Genomic DNA, 19,982 nt, shown 5'->3' with positions numbered 1-19,982 from the left:
CCAGAAATATTATTCAACCTTAAGAAAGGAAAACCTGCTATTGGCAACAAAATGGATGTACCTGGAGGATATCGTCCCAAGTGAAGTAAGTCAGACACAGAAAGATAAATACTGCATGATATGACTTGTATGTGGAATCTAAAAATGTCAAAATCAGAGAAACAGTGAGTAGAATATTGTTTACCATGGGCTAGGGAAAGAGGGATATAGGCTGATGTTGGTCAATACGAAGTTTCAATTAAGCAAGATAAAAAATTGTGGAGGTCTAATGTACAATAGTTTGACTATATCAAATCATCAAATTGTGCACTTTAAATATATATAATTTTTAATTGTCAGCTATACCTCAATAAAGTTGGAAAAATAAAATAAAAATAAATAAACATATTGGCGAATTATAAGTGAAGATATATTATCATTATAATTAATTATTATTATATATTTTGCCAACATATAATTTATGAGATTCTGAGACTATTCCGTAACACAGATCACTATTTTATGTAGGTAGATACTATGCTTATCATTTCATGATTTTGTAAAATCATATTTTCAGAAATATTCAGTCCATACTGCATCCTTTCATTTTATTTCATTCATCTTTCATTAAAGAAACGACAAACTTATGATTAACATGTAAATCAGAAACAAAATCAGCACACTTTTAGGGTGACTTTTATAAAAATATTAAATGTACTTTTCAGCAAGAGAGTTTGTCATGGTGAACGTGATACTCTTTCAACTATGGTAGTTATTTGCAAGCTGTGAAACATTAATATCAAATATTCAAAGGAGACTTTTCACAGCTGCCAAGTTAATCTCTTCTAAACCTAAATTCTGTTCATATAACCATGTAATCTGCTCAATAACCATGATTTGCTCCCCTGTTGCTTACCAAATTAATTAAAACTGAGACATTTTGGTATTTAAGACTGGAGACCATATGCCCTCAATCTGCCCTTCTCGTATTCTCTATCATAGTTCCTCTAAATTGTAGTATATATTTTAGCTAATGTAGGGTACTTATCAACTATAGTCCATGATCTCTGGGCTTGCCTACATTTGAGTGTCTTTGGGTTGTTCTCTCTTTCCATTGGAAGTTCTCTTGCCATCATAAACCGCCAGTAGAAATCCCTCAAAAAATATCTTAAATGTTAGATCCAGAAAATCTCTGTTATCCTACACATGCAATGTAACTTTCTCTCAAGGAGACTTCTGATAGTTGCTGTTCTGCTATGGCATGGGCTGGCATAAATTTACACTGTATTTCATTCTATAACTTTCATTCTCTGTACTCTAGCACACTATTCTATTGGATGCCTAATTAATTATAACTAAATAAATCCATCTGAACTTTCAACTACAACTTTCTACTCTAGGTCAATTCTATGTGGCCACCCTAGCTGACTCTTCATGACTGGCTGCATGTGTCAGTGAGATAGTGCATCCATCATTCTCTCTCTCTCTTGAGATTATAGATAAATATTTAACTCTGAAGGTCCCCTTCATTAGCTGGATGCCTTCCTCCTTTTTCTAGTTCTTGTATCTGATATCTCCCATAGAATCCAGGATTTCCTCTTTGATTTCCAACTCAAAGGATACTGATATATCATTGCTTAGAATCTCATCGCCTGATATAATCTCATGACTCAAACTTGCTGTATATATATGCAAACCTGCATTAGATGAATGTATTTTATTATCTCTTGGTGGATTTGTTCAACTGATGAATTTTCCTTTAAAAAAGGATTATCTTCCAATTCTGACCAGTTCTACATCTCTAACCTTTAGTACTTCATTTAATTCCTTCTAGAGAATTCACGTATCCACCATGCCTAGAGTTTCACCAAACACAACAGTGGATTTCAACTGAGAGGCTGTTTATTTATCCTTCACTTTAGTGGGAACATCAATGTAAAAGATATTTTATAAGGACATAGCACCCTGGAACAAGCTCATATTAAGCTGACATTCCTTGGGATGACACAAGCACTACTCTCTTTGGAAATTGGTTGTATTAGAATCCACATCTGTGTTGCTATAAGATTGCTCTAACTTCTCCTTACTTTAGTGGGTGAACAAACTGTGTAATGCTGAAAAAGTCATGTAGACAGTGTTACAATCTCCTTCCACTGCTACTAAAATGATTTTCACCAACCCCTTTCTGTGACCTAATTGGCTAGCTCCTACTGGATTTTCAGGATTTGGTTAAATATCATCTCCTCTAAGAGTTCTCCTTGACAATTTCATTTTAAGAATCTGCCTACACATTTTCATCATGGTAATCTATATTATTTATCCATCAGATTCATCACATCCTGAAATTAATTGTTCATATATTTATTCACATGTAAGTATTCAAAGATTATTACTTAAATAAATAGAAAAGCTGACCATTATGCTATCATTGTAAATACTGTTCTGTAACAGGTTGTTAATTCTGTCTAGGAAAGAGAAATACTGGGGAAATCCTTGGAAAGATGGTAGGCATTGAAATTTGGCCCCAAAATGGGTAAAATTTGTTCCATGTGGATAATATTTTTAAATACTATTTATACTGGAACTGACTTTATATGTAAGGGCTGTGATATAGTGCTCTTTTGACATTTTATATGATTTATTAATCACTTTTAAAGAATTTTTTAATGTTTATTTACTTTTGAGAGAGAGAGAGAACATGCACTAGCAGGGAAGGGGCAGAGAGAGGGAGAGATAGAGAGAGAGATGATCGAAGCAAGCTCTGTGCTGACAGCAGCAAGCCCGGTGTGGGGCTTGAATTCACAAATCATGAGATCATGACCTTAGCCAAAGTAGGTCGCTTAAGCACCTGAGCCACCCAGGCACTCCTCAAGAAATATTTTTTATAAATGCTTTTATAAATGTTCCTTTTGAATTCTTAGTAAGTTTGCAAATATGAAATCTATTTTGGGTTCTTTAATCTTATCATAACAGAGTGATCCAATATCACTACAAATTTACATTTTTAATTTTAAACCTGTCCAGTTATTTTTATGATTTTTGTATTCTATGTATCCTTTAAACATTTTATCACATTTTAAATATTTAACATTAGCAGAATAAAGAGTAAATAGATTCAAACTAAAGTTAAATTTCTGAACTCGTTCTCATATTCAGAAGCAGTAATTCTCTCATCATTTCATGTCTGCTTCTATTTTTATTGGTCTGTTTTTTTATCTCTAGCTTTGATGATCACTAGAAGTCTTTGCCACACTTTTGTCCTACTTTGTAATTACTTCAGACAAACTGCAGCTCTAATAAAATAATCTGTTTTTGGGGCGCCTGGGTGGCGCAGTCGGTTGAGCGTCCGACGTCAGCCAGGTCATGATCTCGCGGTCCGTGAGTTTGAGCCCCGCGTCAGGCTCTGGGCTGATGGCTCGGAGCCTGGAGCCTGTTTCCGATTCTGTGTCTCCCTCTCTCTCTGCCCCTCCCCCGTTCATGCTCTGTCTCTTTCTGTCCCAAAAATAAATAAAAAACGTTGAAAAAAAATTTAAAAAAAAAATAATCTGTTTTCTTCTCTTCCTCCCTCTTGCTTCCACCGTGTTCAGCTCCTCCACTGTCTAAGATTAGAGGTCAATGTCATTTCTAAATCTAAGATCACCCATTCTATTTCACATAGCAGGGCTTCTTTCACTTTGTCTGTAGCCATTACTTTTCTCAATATCCAGTTAAAGAAACAGAAATATAATGCCCATGCTTTTATCACATTTTTATATATTTTGAAACCATCACTCAGTTCCTGGCAAATTCTTATCGCAGCCTTTGACTTGCTGTCAGTGTTTTTCCTCACTGTGGTCAGATTTTTAAAAATTAATTTTGGTCAGTATCAATTTTGACAAAGATCTTTCAAATGGAAGTGTTTTGTTTTTTTTTTTTTCTTAAGGTAACATATAGGGATGCCCATGCGGGGTGATGAATAATAAGTTATTTTTTGCAACATGCACACACACACATACACACACATTCATTCACTATTTTAGTTTTCTTTATATATATTCCATGATTACAACCAAGAGGGAATGTAAAAAATTAGAGCCTGCTTGAAATTCTCTCTCTCTCTCCCTCTGCTCCTCAATCCAGCTCACACTGTCTCAGAAAAAATTAAAAGAAGAAAACAATCAATTAAAGTACAAATGTATGTCTCATATTTATCATCTTATACAAATAGACAGATGCCCCGGAGCAAATGAGAAGTTACCAATTTATCAAAGTTAACAGAATCATAATGTGAATCCCATGATAGAGTCAATTGAGATGTTCCATTGATTACACACACACACACACACACACACACACACACACACAGAGAGAGAGAGAGAGAGAGAGAGAAACCTAGTTTTATTAAAATGACATATTTATTTGGATAAGAAAGTATTGAACATGTTCATTCAAAATATCAGGTACATAGTGGTTTGTTATTTACACTTTTATTTCTAATGAGCTTCTATTAGTATTATATTCTTAGTATTTTTTGTATTATATGTTGAAATGATTAACAGTGTAGTTAGTGATTATGTTTTTATTCATAGAAAAAGTCAATATTTTCATGAATGTTTCTAGTTAATGTGGAAGAAAATCATGAAGTGATCAAAATCTAACTCTTGTTTGGAAAACAAAATTTTAATTTAAAAAATTTAATTAGTGGCTTGAGTATGTAATTTTACCTCTTTTTCCTTTGATAGACACATATACCAAAGACTTATATTAAGGAGAGTTGGGTAAAGGCAGGGAAGAAGCTTTCAGAAGGGGTATGGTATTTACTCTTGCACAAGGTACACACAGAAGCCTTTTCAATAAATTTTTACTTGATAGAGTCCTGATGAATGGGGAAGGTTATTCTAGGTAGAGGGAAGAGCAAATAAAAAAGGCTGAGGAGGAATTTCCTTAGTGTTTTCTAAGAAGGAGAAACAGACAGTATCCCTGGAAATAAATGAGAACAACCAAGATTTCTGGACTGGGCAGCTAGAAGGATTTAGTTGCCATTCACTCGACTGAAAGAAGAATGTAGATGAAGCAAGTTTGGGAGTGGAGGTGAGCATGGTAGGGATATGGGCATGTTAAGTTTGAGATACGAGATCGATACTAAAATGAAATTTCAAGCAGAGAGTTATATATGTTTGGAGTTCAGAAGGTTAGTCAGACTTGAAGATATAAATTTGCAAGTTGTTACAGAAACTGGACAAAATCATAAAAGGAGGGCCTATAGAATGAAAACAGGTGAAGGCTAAAGCCTGTGCATTTGGGAACTCCCCTAAAAGAGAGTAAGTAGAGGAACCAGCAAAGAGATTGAAAAAAAGGGACATCAAGGCCAAAGGGAAAAAGACAGTATGCAGTCAAAGAGGAGAGAGCCATCCATTCTCTTGAATAGTGCTGATACATTGTCAGTAATTGGAATGAGCAATGGGAAAGTAAGTTGAGGTTCAAGTCAGACTGGTGCAGTTCTGAGAGGAACTGAAAAGTGTTTATAGGCGATTCTTGCTGATTTTTTACTGGCAAAGAAATGGGCCAAGTAGCTTGTGAGACAAATGGAATAAATAAAGCTTGCATCTGTGTTTCAAAAGGAAGAAATGAGGAGCACCTGGGTAGCTCAATCAGTTGCACACCTGACTCCTGATTTTGGCTCAGGTCATGATCCCAGAGTCAAGGGATCCAGCATTGGGGGTCCATTCTCAGCACGGATCTTGCTTAGGATTCTCTCTCTTTCTCCCTTTGTCCCACTTCCCTGCTCTCTCTCTCTCTCTCTCTCTCTCTGTCTGTCTAAATAAAATTAAGAAAGAAAAGAAGAAATTATATTGTGTTGGCATTGACAAGGATATTTCAGGAGCTAGGGATCAGGAGATATTCTAGAAGGGAAAGAGTGAACAATGGAGTGGTGTCCTTGAGTAGACAAGAAAAGATAGGACCTTGGTCACTGCATGGGTAGAGATTGTTCATTTATGGCTATAGGGAGAGAAAGGCATGTGGGTACAGTTGCTGATAGGAAAGTACCATGCGCTATATTAAGGAATGAGAGCAAGACCTTGAGCCTTAGGGCACTAGAAAACATCCTTCTCTGACATGGGTATCATTGGCATGTGTGATGTCGGAGTCAAGAGGAGATGGAGTTTTTAAAAATCTTTGTGACTCTTTGCTTAATTTTCTGACACCCCCCTCCAGTGTGATTTTAACTTTATAGTTAGGGATTCTTGTTACCAATTATTTTCTTCCTTACAATGCTAATTAATTAATTCAGACACAACACAAAATATTTAATCTAATGTTACATACTTCTGTGTTTTTCTTACTAACATAGCTAATGTTTATTTGGGACTAAAATATGCTAGACATAGTTGTAAGCACTTTACATATTATTATGTATTATATTATTTTTTGAAAACTGATGTGTATTTATTAGCATTCATTTTAGGTTAGGGAATGTAGTGCCTGAGCTTATTTTCTTTTTCCATTTTGTGTTCTGTCTTTGTATACTGGGATTTGGAGAATTGGAAATCAAAGTCTTAGTAGTCCCTATGTCAATATTTCTCTCCTACCACTCTATATCAAGCAAAATGTCTACCACCTTTCCTCAAATTTTTCAAATCCTACAAAGATTAGGGGGGAAACGAAAAAGGTTTTGGTTTGTTTGGGTCAGAAGAAGATAGTAATTTCCCATTCAAATAAATTGTTAAATACCAGAAATATCTAAGCCATCACTTTGATTTTAACTGAATGCCATCACTCTGAATCTTATCTTGCCATATGGCTTCTTGTGGATTAAAAAACATAAAAAAAACTTTACCTCTTATTATTTTTAATGTACGTTTCTTCTTGCCTCTTTAATTTCATTCTATTTTATTTTTAAAGATAGTGGTATGCCAAATTTAATAAAAACTGGATTTATAACCAATTTTATAAGAATGTGATTGGATTTAAACAATAATTAGATGAAATATCCCAGTAAGTAATCGTGAACTAATAAGAGAATAACAGTAGAATAGAAATCTTTATATGGCATTCTATTGAGTCCTCTGGACTTTTAGAAATAGCATAGTTCACAGAAATAATTTATATTTCATATTAAATTCAATGTTTATGCAATTTCAAAAGTAAATAATTTTGTTTGTATAGTATATTGGAATCAACATACAAAACAGGTAATGATAAATATATTGTTTTAATTTGAGTGTGGTTATTTAAAATTCTATCCAGAAAATATTTATTATAATATTCATAATGTTATTAATGAGAAAATTCTGGACTTACTTTGATTTTTTTTAACCTGGAGAAGGTGAACACTTGGCAGATAAAATGTAGGTTGATTGTTTTTAATTCTTTTTTTTTATTTTTTATGTAACATAAGACAAATAGTAAGACTACTTGGATGACTGATTAGAAATAGATATTATTTCTGTATAATTCTCATTTCTAGAAGTTCAGTTTGGCTAGCATAATCCTGACAAAGACAATAGAAACTGATAAACACTTAAAACACCTGAAATATTTTGCTTCCATAGAGAAATCCCCCAACAAATAGTCATTTAATAAAACTCTCTGATTAGCTACATGGATTGTGTTCCAGTCTGGAGTTTGGGGACAAAAGATTGATTGAGAAGTATATACGGAATTAGTTCAAAATAAAAGGGTAGGGGTTGTATAAAAACTAATTAGTTTCTAAATCTGGTTAGGGTTAACAGTGATTTATCTTTTACATCCTAACAGAGAACAAAAGAATAAGGGAATTAGAGAAGAGAAACCTGAACCTACAGCAAAAGAGGAAAGAAAACAATAGCAAAATACACCAATGATGAAATTCAAGACTGCTTTTACATCTATTTGAGTGCATGCGTGCGTGCGTGCGTGTGTGAATGTGTGTGTGTGTGTGTGTGTGTGTGTGTGTGTGTTTGTGCGTGTGTGTTAGGGGAGTGGTGCATCCACTATGAAATGTACCTTAGATCATTCAGAAATCAATGCTGGCCAGTAGGTATTGGAAATGGGTACTTCAATGATGTATGTGTATCTATGTGTCTGGGTTTTGGAAAGGGTGTTATCTGCAATGAAAGGCATTCTATAAGGAGCTGAGAACACAATGCAATGCTAGTGGGATTTGAGAGGGGACTGCTCTGATGCTCAATGAATCATGCAAGGGAAGTGGAGGGAACAAAGAGGAGGCGATGAAAGTTTCTGGATATGAATCATGTGAAGTTTTATTATGGTGACAGTTATTTGTATACGTGGAAAACGCAAAACTTTACTTTCCTGTTATAAACACAACTTGAACTTCAGGCCTTCAATACAAGTACCTGATGTTTTGTAGTTCTGGAAAGCAATGTATATCGTTAGTCTCTATAAATAACTATAATTATTAAATTAAAGTGCCTTTGCATACTACATAAAGAAAAGGAAGAGGGTGATTTTTTGATCTATGCATTATTTCACCCTAAAGAGGCTGCAATGTGGAGTGGGTGAGAGGTGGGATCTCTAACCAGGCTGCTGCAATTCTACTCCCAGCTGTGAAACTTACTGGTCATGCTACCAGACACACAGCCCTTAGTCTTCTTTTTCTTCTAAGACTTGATCAGTAAAATGGGTACATAAACAATATCAATTTCACAGAGACGGTGTTAAATTTTAATATACAAATACTTGTAAAGTGCATAAAAAGTTCCTGACATTAAAGAATCCAATAAATGTCCAATCTCATAAATGCTGGTGAATGGAAACGTGACTTTAATGTGAAAGATAGAAAAGGACATTTATAAAGTGTCTGTGCCATAATTTAAGCTAAAGATTGGGGAAATTTGCTACTTACGACAATCTTTCAAGTGTCAAAATACGACAAGATTTTTCATTTAAATACCATTTCCATTTTCTGTGCAAAGTGTCATGGTTTTTAATGTAATGGTGTGGAAAATTTTACCTGGCACAAAAATTGCCAATGGGGGTTGTTTATCCCTAAATAAAATTTGTTTTAGATGGTGAGCATGATGCAGGTTAGGTTATCTAAAGCAAAGTAGAATAACCTCAAGAGCTTCCAGGAAGATGGTGGCATAGGAGGACGCTTGGCTCACTGCGTCCTGCTGATCACTTAGATTCCACCCACACCTACCTAAATAACCCAGAAAAACACCAGAAGACTAGCAGAATGGGTCCTCCTGAGCCAAGTGTAGACAAGAGGCCCACGGAAGAGGGTAGGAAGGGTGGAGAGACTGTGCGTGATACATTCACTGGCGGGAGGGAGTCAGGGCGGAGGGGCAGCCTGCCAGCAAAGCAGAGCCCCTGAGTCTGGCTGGCAAAAGCAGAGGGGCCAAACAGAGTGTGTTCAGACAGCAAGAGGGACTTGACATCTGGAAGGTTATAAGGTAACAGCTCTGCTCTGACAGTGGGAAGGCTGGAGGACAATGGGAGGGAGAGTTGTTGAGCCCCGGACGACAGAGCACAGCTTGGCGGGGAACAGAGGCGCTCACAAGCGCCATCTCCCTCACCCATCCCCCAGCCAAAATCCCAAAGGGAACCAGTTCCTGCCAGGGAACTTGCTTGCACCATGCAAACACCCAGCACTGTGCTTCTGAGGATCCATCCCTCTGGTGGCAGGTCTGACTCCCTCCCACTGCCGCAGGGCCCCTCCCAAAGCAGATCTCCAAAGGAAAAGTGAGCTAGGCCTGCCCCTCCCGCCCCTGCACCTTGCCAATCCACCCCAGCTAATATGCCAGATCCCCAGCACCACAAGCCTGGAAGTGTGCAAGTAGCCCAGACCAGCCACACCACCCCACAGTGAATCCGCCCCTAGGAGAAGGGAAGAGAAGGTACACAAGAGTCTGACTGTGGCCCCGCCCACCAAGCAAGTTATTCAAGACAGCACAGGGGAAATGCCCCACAGTTCCACACCACTCCAGGGATTATCCAAAATGACAAAAAGGAAGAATTCCCCTCAAAAGAATCTCCAGGAAATAATGACAGCTAACGAACTGATCAAAAATGATTTAAACAATATAACAGAAAATGAATTTAGAATGATAGTCATAAAATTAATCGTTGGGCTTGAAAACAGTATAAAGGACAGCAGACAATCTATTGCTATAGAGATTAAGGGACTAAGGAATAGTCAGGAGGAGCTAAAATATGCTATCCATGAGCTACAAAATAAAATGGAGACAACCACAGCTTGGATTGAAGAGGCAGAGGAGAGAATAGGTGAACTGGAAGATAAAATTGTGGAAAAAGAGGAAGCTGAGAAAAAGAGAGATAAAAAAAAAAATCCAGGAGTATGAAGGGAAAATTAGAGAACTAAGTGATGCACTAAAAAGAAATAATCTACGCATAATTGGTATTCAGAGGAGGAAGAGAGAGGGAAAGGTGCTGAAGGGGTACTTGAAGAAATAGTAGCTGAGAACTTCCCTGATCTGGGGAAGGAAAAAGGCATTGAAAGCCAAGAGGCACAGAGAACTCCCTTCAGACGTAACCTGAATCGATCTACTGCACGACATATCATAGTGAAACTGGCAAAATACAAGGATAAAGAGAAAATTCTGAAAGCAGCTAGGGATAAACGTGCTCTAACATATACAGGGAGACTGATAAGACTCGTGACGGATCTCTCTACTGAAAGTTGGCAGGCCAGAAAGGAATGGCAGGACATCTTCAATGTGATGAACAGAAAAAATATGCAGCCGAGAATCCTTTATCCAGCAAGTCTGTCATTTAGAATAGAAGGAGAGATAAAGGTCTTCCAAACAAACAAAAATGAAGGAATTCATCACCACTAAACCAGCCCTACAAGAGAGCCTAAGGGGGATCCTGTGAGACAAAGTACCAGAGACATCGCTACAAGCATGAAACCAACAGACATAACAATGACTCTAAACTCACATCTTTCTATAATAACGCTGAATGTAAATTGACTTATATCAGACAAACTAGACTTTAAATTAAAGGCTGTAACAAGAGATGAAGAAGGGCATTATATAATAATTACAGGGTCTATCCATCAGGAAGAGCTAACAATTATAAAAGTCTATGCACTGAATACGGATGCCCCCAAATATATAAAACAATTACTCACAAACATAAGCAACCTTATTGATAAGAATGTGGTAATTGCAGGGGAATTTAACACTCCCCTTACAGAAATGGATAGATCATCTAGACACAAGGTCAATAAAGCAAAAAGGGCTCTGAATGATACATTGGATCAGATGGACTTGACAGATACATTTAGAACTCTGCATCCCAAAGCAACAGAAGATACTTTCTTCTCGAGTGCACATGGAACATTCTCCAAGATAGATCACATACTGGGTCACAAAACAGCCCTTCATAAGTATACGAGAATTGAGATCATACCATGCATACTTTCAGACCACAATGCTATGAAGCTTGAAATCAACCACAAGATAAAGTCTGGAAAACCTCCAAAAGCATGGAGGTTAAAGAACACCCTACTAAAGAATGAATGGGCCAACCAGGCAATTAGAGAAGAAATTAAAAAATATATGGAAACAAACGAAAATGAAAATACAACAATCCAAACGCTTTGGGATGCAGCAAAGGCAGTCCTGAGAGGAAAATACATTGCAATCCAGGCCTATCTCAAGAAACAAGAAAAATCCCAAATACAAAATCTAACAGCACACCTAAAGGAAATAGAAGCAAAACAGCAAAGACACCCTAAACCCAACAGCAGAAGAGAAATAATAAAGATTAGAGCAGAAATAAACAATATAGAATCTAAAAAAACTGTACAGCAGATCAACGAAACCAAGAGTTGATTTTTTGAAAAAAATAAACAAAATTGACAAACCTCTAGCCAGGCTTCTCAAAAAGAAAAGGGAGATGACCCAAATAGATAAAATCATGAATGAAAATGGAATGATTACAACCAATCCCTCAGACATACAAGCAATTATCAGGGAATACTATGAAAAACTATATGCCAACAAACTGGACAACCTGGAAGAAATGAACAAATTCCTAAACACCCACACACTTCCAAAACTCAATCAGGAAGAAATAGAAAGCTTGAACAGACCCATAACCAGCAAGGAAATTGAATCAGTTATCAAAAATCTCCCAACAAATAAGAATCCAGGACCAGATGGTTTCCCAGGGGAGTTCTACAGACATTTAAAGCAGAGATAATACCTATCCTTCTCAAGCTATACCAAAAAATAAAAAGGGAAGGAAAACTTCCAGACTCATTCTATGAAGCCAGTATTACTTTGATTCCTAAACCAGACAGAGACCCAGTAAAAAAAGAGAACTACAGGCCAATATCCCTGATGAATATGGATGCAAAAATTCTCAATAAGATACTAGCAAATCGAATTCAACAGCATATAAAAAGAATTATTCACCATGATCAAGTGGGATTCACTCCTGGGATGCAGGTCTGGTTCAACATTTGCAAACCAATCAATGTGATACATCACATTAATAAAAGAAAAGATAAGAACCATATAATCCTGCCAATTGATGCAGAAAAAGCATTTGACAAAACTCAGCATCCTTTCTTAATAAAAACCCTCAAGAAAGTTGGAATAGAAGGAACATACTTAAAGATCATAAAAGCCATTTATGAAAAGCCCACAGCTAACATCATTCTCAATGGGGAAAAACTGACAGCTTTTTCCCTGAGATCAGGAACACGACAGGGATGTCCACTCTCACCGCTGTTGTTTAACATAGTGTTGGAAGTTCTAGCATCAGCAATCAGACAACAAAAGGAAATCAAAGGCATCAAAATTGGCAAAGATGAAGTCAAGCTTTCACTTTTTGCAGATGACATGATACTATACATGGAAAATCCAACAGACTCCACCAAAACTCTGCTAGAACTGATACATGAATTCAGCAAAGTTGCAGGATACAAAAATCAATGTACAGAAATCAGTTGCATTCTTATACACTAACAATGAAACAACAGAAAGACAAATAAAGGAACTGATGCCATTCACAATTGCACCAAGAAGCATAAAATACCTAGGAATAAATCTAACCAAAGATGTATAAGATCTGTGTGCTGAAAACTATAGAAAGCTTATGAAGGAAATTGAAGAAGATATAAAGAAATGGAAAAACATTCCATGCTCATGGGTTGGAAGAACGATAGTCAAAATGTCAATACTACCCAAAGCTATCTACACATTCAATGCAATCCCAATCAAAATTGCACCAGCATTCTTTTCGAAGCTAGAACAAGCAATCCTAAAATTCATATGGAACCACAAAAGGCCCCGAATAGCCAAAGTAATTTTGAAGAAGAAGACCAAAGCAGGAGGCATCACAATCCCAGACTTTAGCCTCTACTACAAAGCTGTCATCATCAAGACAGCATGGTATTGGCACAAAAACAGACACATAGACCAATGAAATAGAATAGAAACCCCAGAACTAGACTCACAGAAGTATGGCAGACTAATCTTTGACAAAGCAGGAAAGAATATCCAATGGAAAAAAGACAGTCTCTGTAACAAGTGGTGCTGGGAGAACTCACAGCCACATGTAGAAGGTTGAAACTAGACCACTTTCTCACACCATTCACAAAAATAAACTCAAAATGTATAAAGGACCTGAATGTGAAGCAGGAAACCATCAAAACCCTAGAGGAGAAAACAGGAAAAGACCTCTCTGACCTCAGCCACAGCAATTTCTTACTTGACACATCCCAAAAGGCAAAGGAATTAAAAGCAAAAATGAACTATTGGGACCTCATCAAGATAAAAATCTTCTGCACTGCAAAGGAAACAATCAACAAAACTAAAAGGCAACCAAGGGAATGGGAAAAGATATTTGCAAATGACATATCGTGAATAGACACTTCTCTAAAGAAGACATCCGGATGGCCAACAGGCACATGAAAAGATGCTCAACGTCGCTTCTCATCAGGGAAATACAAATCAAAATCACACTCAGATATCACCTCACGCCAGTCAGAGTGGCCAAAATGAACAAATCAGGAGACTATAGATGCTGGAGAGGATGTGGAGAAACGGGAACCCTCTTGCACTGTTGGTGGGAATGCAAATTGGTGCAGCCACTCTGGAAAACAGTGTGGAGGTTCCTCAAAAAATTAAAAATAGACCTACCCTTGACCCAGCAATAGCACTGCTAGGAATTTACCCAAGGGATACAGGAGTACTGATGCATAGGGACACTTGTACCCCAATGTTTATAGCAGCACTCTCAACAATAGCCAAATGATGGAAAGAGCCGAAATGTCCATCAACTGATGAATGGATAAAGAAATTGTGGTTTATATACACAATGGAATACTACGTGGCAATGAGAAAGAATGAAATATGGCCTTTTGTAGCAACGTGGATGGAACTGGAGAGTGTGATGCTAAGTGAAATTAGCCATACAGAGAAAGACGGATACCATATGGTTTCACTCTTATGTGGATCCTGAAAAACTTGACAGAAACCCATGGGGGAGGGGAAGGAAAAAAAAAAAGAGGTTAGAGTGGAAGAGAGCCAAAACATAAGAGACTGTTAAAAACTGAGAACAAACTGAGGGTTGATGGGGGGTGGGAGGGAGGGGAGGGTGGGTGATGGGTATTGAGGAGGGCATCTTTTGGGATGAGCACTGGGTGTTGTATGGAAACCAATTTGACAATAAATTTCATATATTGAAAAAAAAATTTATGTATTAGGATTTCATATAGAACTTGTGATTTCAGTTTTTATTATTTTAGCATTATGGTGAGCTTTAATAATAAATATTTAAAATTGCTTAATAATTATTTCATAAAAGGTAAAAGTGGAATATAATAGTAAAACAAAAGATATAATGTATTTTTTTAGGAATAGTAAGTTGCTTCTCCGTGGCAAGATGAGAAAACTGGCCCAGAAGAAGAAATAAACTATATGTCAGGTTATTTATATTTATTATATTGTGGTTACCATTGGTATTAAAGTAAATATAAGATAAAAAGCAATTAACATTAGAAGTCAGAATGAGATTTATATATTTCAAGTATATTGAGAAAATAAAGGTGAAAAATGTGGTCCCTGTAATATAAATAAAAGAAGTGGCTGAAGGGACCAATTTCCAGACTCTTGGTAGAACTATGAACTGCGATGTGTTTACTAACATATATTAATTTTTTTTTTAGATAAAAGAGTGTGTGGAGTGGACAGAGGGAGGGGAAAAGAGAGAATGCCACGCAGGATCCTCACAAATGGACACGGAGACCAATGTGAGGCTCAATCCGACCAACTGTGAGATCATGACCTGAGATGAAACCAAGTCGGAGGCCTAACTAATTGAGCCACTGAGGCTCCCCAACATACTTTAAAATTTTTAGGAGGCTTTCCACTTTTCTATTAAAAAATTATAGTTTTAGGAATTTATTTTTAAGCATACTATTGAAGCATGATTTCTTAAAGGTATAATTTTTCTACTTTCATCTGTAATAGTGATCATTTAAAAAACAAAGACCTGGGGCATCCGGGTGGCTCAGTCAGTTTAGTGTCCAGCTTTGGCTCAGGTAATGATCTCACAGTTCATGAGTTCCAGTCCTACATTGTCAGTTCTCAGCACAGAGCCCACTTCAGATGCTCTGTCTCCCTCTCTTCTTGCCCCTCCCCACTTTTTGTTCTCTCTCACTCTGAAAAATAAACATTAAAAAATAAAGAAATAAAAATAAAAAACAAAGACCTAATATATTATAAAATACTAATACAATGAGCTAATATAACACTTTTACAAATTAAGTAGTAAAGAATCTCTCAAATTTCTAATGCAATATATTAAGTAAAAAAATCTTCAGATTCTAAAAGATTATTACAGAATAGTCTATTCTTTCACAGTAATGAAAAAATAACTTTAGAGAGATACTCTTTTATTTAGGCTTACTAGGAGGTTAATCTTTTTTGTACTTTCTAAATTTCTAGGGAACATATAATATCTTTATGTTTAAAATACATTGCCATCAAAAAGTAAATTATATACCAAACATTTACGTTGATCTCAAATCAATAAAACCATCAAATCAAAAGCAAGCTCAGAAAGCCTTTGAGAAAATAGATTTTCCCATTACAAGTCAACATTTAGAAATCATAAAGACTATACTACAAAGAAAATTTTAACATACACACAAGTTAACTGGAAAAACTTGTTATATATATGCAAGGAAATGTCATTTATTTTTTTATATGAGGAAAAAATTTAATTTACCAAAAACCTACCAACAATATCTCCTGTCTTCTGGTAGAGATGGGCAAGAACAGGAGTACATAGTTAACAGAAGTAGTAGAGGGGCACCTGGGTGTCTCAGTTGGTAGAGCATCCAACTTTGGCTTAGGTCATGATCTCATGGTTTGTGAGTTCAAGCCCCACATCGGGCTCTGTGCTGTCATCAGAGAGCCTGCTTCAGATCCTTTATCCACCCCCCTCTCATTCTCAAAAATAAGTAAGCATTAAAAAAATAAAAAAAATACAAGTACTAGAAACTATAAGGTACTGTATTTACCTTAAATCTATTTTCAATATTCAAAAGAGAATTTGAAATTAAGATAATGAAATAAAAATTTTTAATGCCATTTAAATATTTCAAAATAATTTTGACATTTTCATATTTATACAAACATTAAATATAATTTGAATTTATTAATAGTGTATGTGTATCAGAGAATTAAAAAATATAGAAAATATAGTAACTTACTTCTCTTTTTATATTTCGATGTTGTTTAAGTTAGCTACAATAGTATACTTTATAATCAGAAAACTAGGGTAATAAAAGAATATATATAATATTAAACAACATATTTATTCATTTTGAAAGAGTTATTCAAGAAAATTTCACATATTCTGGCTATTCCTGAGTCTAATTCTAGCCTAGGAATAACTGATACCTATATTTTGCTTTTGACAGACTAATTGTAAAATACCACAATACACACTAGCGGTTTTCACTTTGTGTCTTGTAAAATTGTGGTGTATCTCCTTTTTTCTGTTCTTTTTGATTTTTTTTATTATTGAGACATTAAAACATCACATTTTCATTTATGACATTAATATATATTAAAACTACATTGTATTTAATTACTTTTTGAGTTATTAACTCCTGCCGTATGGTATTTCTCAACTCTGGCTGCTATAATAAAATGCGGCATAATGGATGGGTTAAACGGGAATTTATTTCTCACAGTTCTGCAGACTTCCAGGAAGTCCAAGACCAAAGTGCTAGCCAATTTGCCTCCTCCCTTGAGGGACTTATTCCTGACTTGTAGACAGCTGCCTTCTTGCTGCAGCTTTACGTGTTAGGAAGAGAACACACTGTGTCCCCTCTTTCTCCCTTTATCAGGACACTGCTTCCATCATGGGGGCCTCGCCCTACTTTCAAGCACCATCACCTTGTGGGCTTTAATATACGAATGTGGGGGGGAGGGGACACAAACATTCAGACATGACACATGTAATCATTTCCCATAAGCCTTTATATAATCTAGGCTTTTGCATACTGCTAGTTACTTTACTTGCTTTCAGTGATTAGAATTCATTTACACAAATTTATTTATGAATTTGCTAAATATTTGACCTACAACTACAAGGTATCTTAACCTAATTGTGCTTTTTGAAATGATCTCAACTGATGAGGAAAAAAAAAAAATATGGGAAACTCTTCAAAGACAAATAGTTAATCTTTGTAATTTCATTTATTGTCTCATAAATAAAACACAAAGAGTTATCTTTGTAATTTCATTTACTGTCTCATAAATAAAACAGTAAACTATTCAATGGGATGTTGTGTCATCCTGGTGGAAAATCCTATTGTACGAGACATTGAGTTTCTATTAGAAATACAGAAAGTAGGAAACGGTATGCACGTCTATTTACTGAATTTTCTCTTTTGAGGACAGGAATATAACTGGAAGGATAAAAAACACAGGGGCTATGCTTAGATTCATGCCAAGTGGCACAGCTTGAATCTCCCGAAAATAACCCTTGAATTAAAAATGAATTAATAAATATTAGTTATAATAATACACCAGATTCCAAGGCATTTAAAAGAAATTTTTAAATGTTTATTTATTTTTGAGAGACACAGAGACAGAATGCGAGTGGGTTGGGGCAGAGAGAGAGGGAAGCACAGAATCCGAAGCAGGCTCCGAGCTGTCAGCACAGAGCCTGGCGCAGGGTTCGAACTCACGAGCTGAGTTGAAGCTAGATGCTCAACTGACTGAGCCACCCAGGTGCCCCTGGATTCTGAGGCATTTAAGAGCGAGGATTTACAAATGGAATACTATTCAGCTATAAAATGGAAGGAAATCCTGCCATTTGCTAGAACATGGATGGATCTTGAGGGTATTATGCTAAGTGAAATAAATCAGAAAGATAAATACTGAATACTCTCACTAATATGTAGAATTTAAAAATAAGCAAAACAAACAAACAAACAAAGAAACTGAAAATAAAAATTTAAAAAAAAGAGCAGGGATTCTTAATCTGGACACTGATGACACAAGGTCAGTAGCTAGCACTGAATATTTCTTTGTATTATTTTCTAAATACCTTCAAACTGGGAATTCCAGCAAAATTATCAAAACCAATCTTATCATTTAAGAATTAGAGATGCACTTTAATTAAAGGGGAAAAACGGAAGAAGGGTGAAAGTTAACAAGCAATTGATAGTTATTATAAGAACTATTTTGTTGGTAAGCAATTAAATAAAAAAGAATTGAACTAGAATTGTTAGTCCACTTTAATTCCCCCATCCACTTAAATAAATATGTATCATAGATAAAGAAATACAAATTCAGAAAATGTGCAAGACATTCCCCACAACTGAAATCTAACTGAACAATATGACTGTAGCAATAGGTGTGTGATACCTGTTCCCTTACTTTTACAATAACAACAATAACAGCACCAATAATATTAGGCAACATTGGGCGTTTATTATGGGCCAGGCACTATTCTGTGCCTTTTATATGTATTAATTCATTGACTCATTCTCAAAATAACCCAGGATTTTTTTTATCGGTTCCATATTTCATTCTGTTCTTATACAAATATGTTTTGCACTGTAATTACTTTTTATTCCATTTCTGTCAAGGGATAAAATAAGTACATCACAATTCACAAAGAGCAAATGTCTCCAATTACTAAATAATGAGGTAATTATGAAAAATATTTTGCTTTTCTTAACCACTTCAAGATACTAGAATATTGGTTAGTCTCTCCTGACTTTGCATTTATCTGCTTCTCTGGAACAGTTCCTAGTCCTTTAGCAGAATTGAAATGCTATTACAAATTAAAATGTTACATAACATCTAAACCGGGCCTTTATCCGTAAGCTAGGTTTTAGAATTAAAAGAAAAAAATAAGCTAGAGCCCTCAAAGTTTTTCCAAAAGAAAAATACCAATCACATCATTATCTTTTTAGGGAACAAACTTCTCTTCATTTTTATAACTACCACATCCTTTTTCCCCACACAGTACTTTTTGGTTAATGATTGTGGTTCCATTTGATATCATTAGAAAATTCATAGATCTTTTTCAATCAATAAATTTCAATATATAAAAATATAAAAAGTTACCTACCATGTGTTTTAAGGTAGTTGGCTGCAAAATTAAATGTCCATTGAGATCAGCACGTGAGGAATAAATGAGAAGCATCAGAAGCGCCCATGCAAATATCGTACTGAGGGAGCGGTGTCCTAGTTTCCGCAGATCCTTGCTCCTTAGAACATTCTGCAGAGGCAGGGTGGAACCCACTCAAAATCTGGTTTGTATGTCATAAAATGATGCTGCAGACACACACAGAAAGGAATAGAAAAGTTTATTACTAGCATAATAAGAGTTTTGGGGGAGAGCAGAGTAAGCCTCCTGAGTGAGTCTGAAATGGTTTGTGAGAGTCTGAAAGGAGACTGGCTTGGGGTTTTTATCATAGTGAGGGTGTGGGGCTGGACACCACATTTCTAGTTGTGGGCACAGGTGTCCCAGTTGTTTCTGGGATTTGAACCTCACACCAGGTGAGGGAGCAC

The 19,982-nt window shown here is 35.9% G+C and overlaps 1 long non-coding RNA gene across 1 annotated transcript in view; it reads right to left on the bottom strand.

Annotated features, from left to right (window-relative positions):
• LOC132681931 (uncharacterized) overlaps positions 1–19,677 on the bottom strand; it is a 97,522-nt gene extending 77,845 nt beyond the window's left edge. Inside the window, exon 1 of the long non-coding RNA XR_009611333.2 lies at positions 19,540–19,677. This is a non-coding gene — a long non-coding RNA (uncharacterized LOC132681931). The remainder of the gene's footprint in view (positions 1–19,539) is intronic.
• Between the last annotated feature and the right edge of the window lie 305 nt (positions 19,678–19,982).

Source organism: Panthera onca, chromosome A1, assembly GCF_046562875.1.
Source record: "Panthera onca isolate mPanOnc1 chromosome A1, mPanOnc1 haplotype 2, whole genome shotgun sequence".
NCBI lineage: Eukaryota > Metazoa > Chordata > Mammalia > Carnivora > Felidae > Panthera > Panthera onca.
The sequence above is the reverse complement of the archived record's forward strand: the minus strand, read 5'-3'. Positions and strand labels throughout refer to the sequence as shown.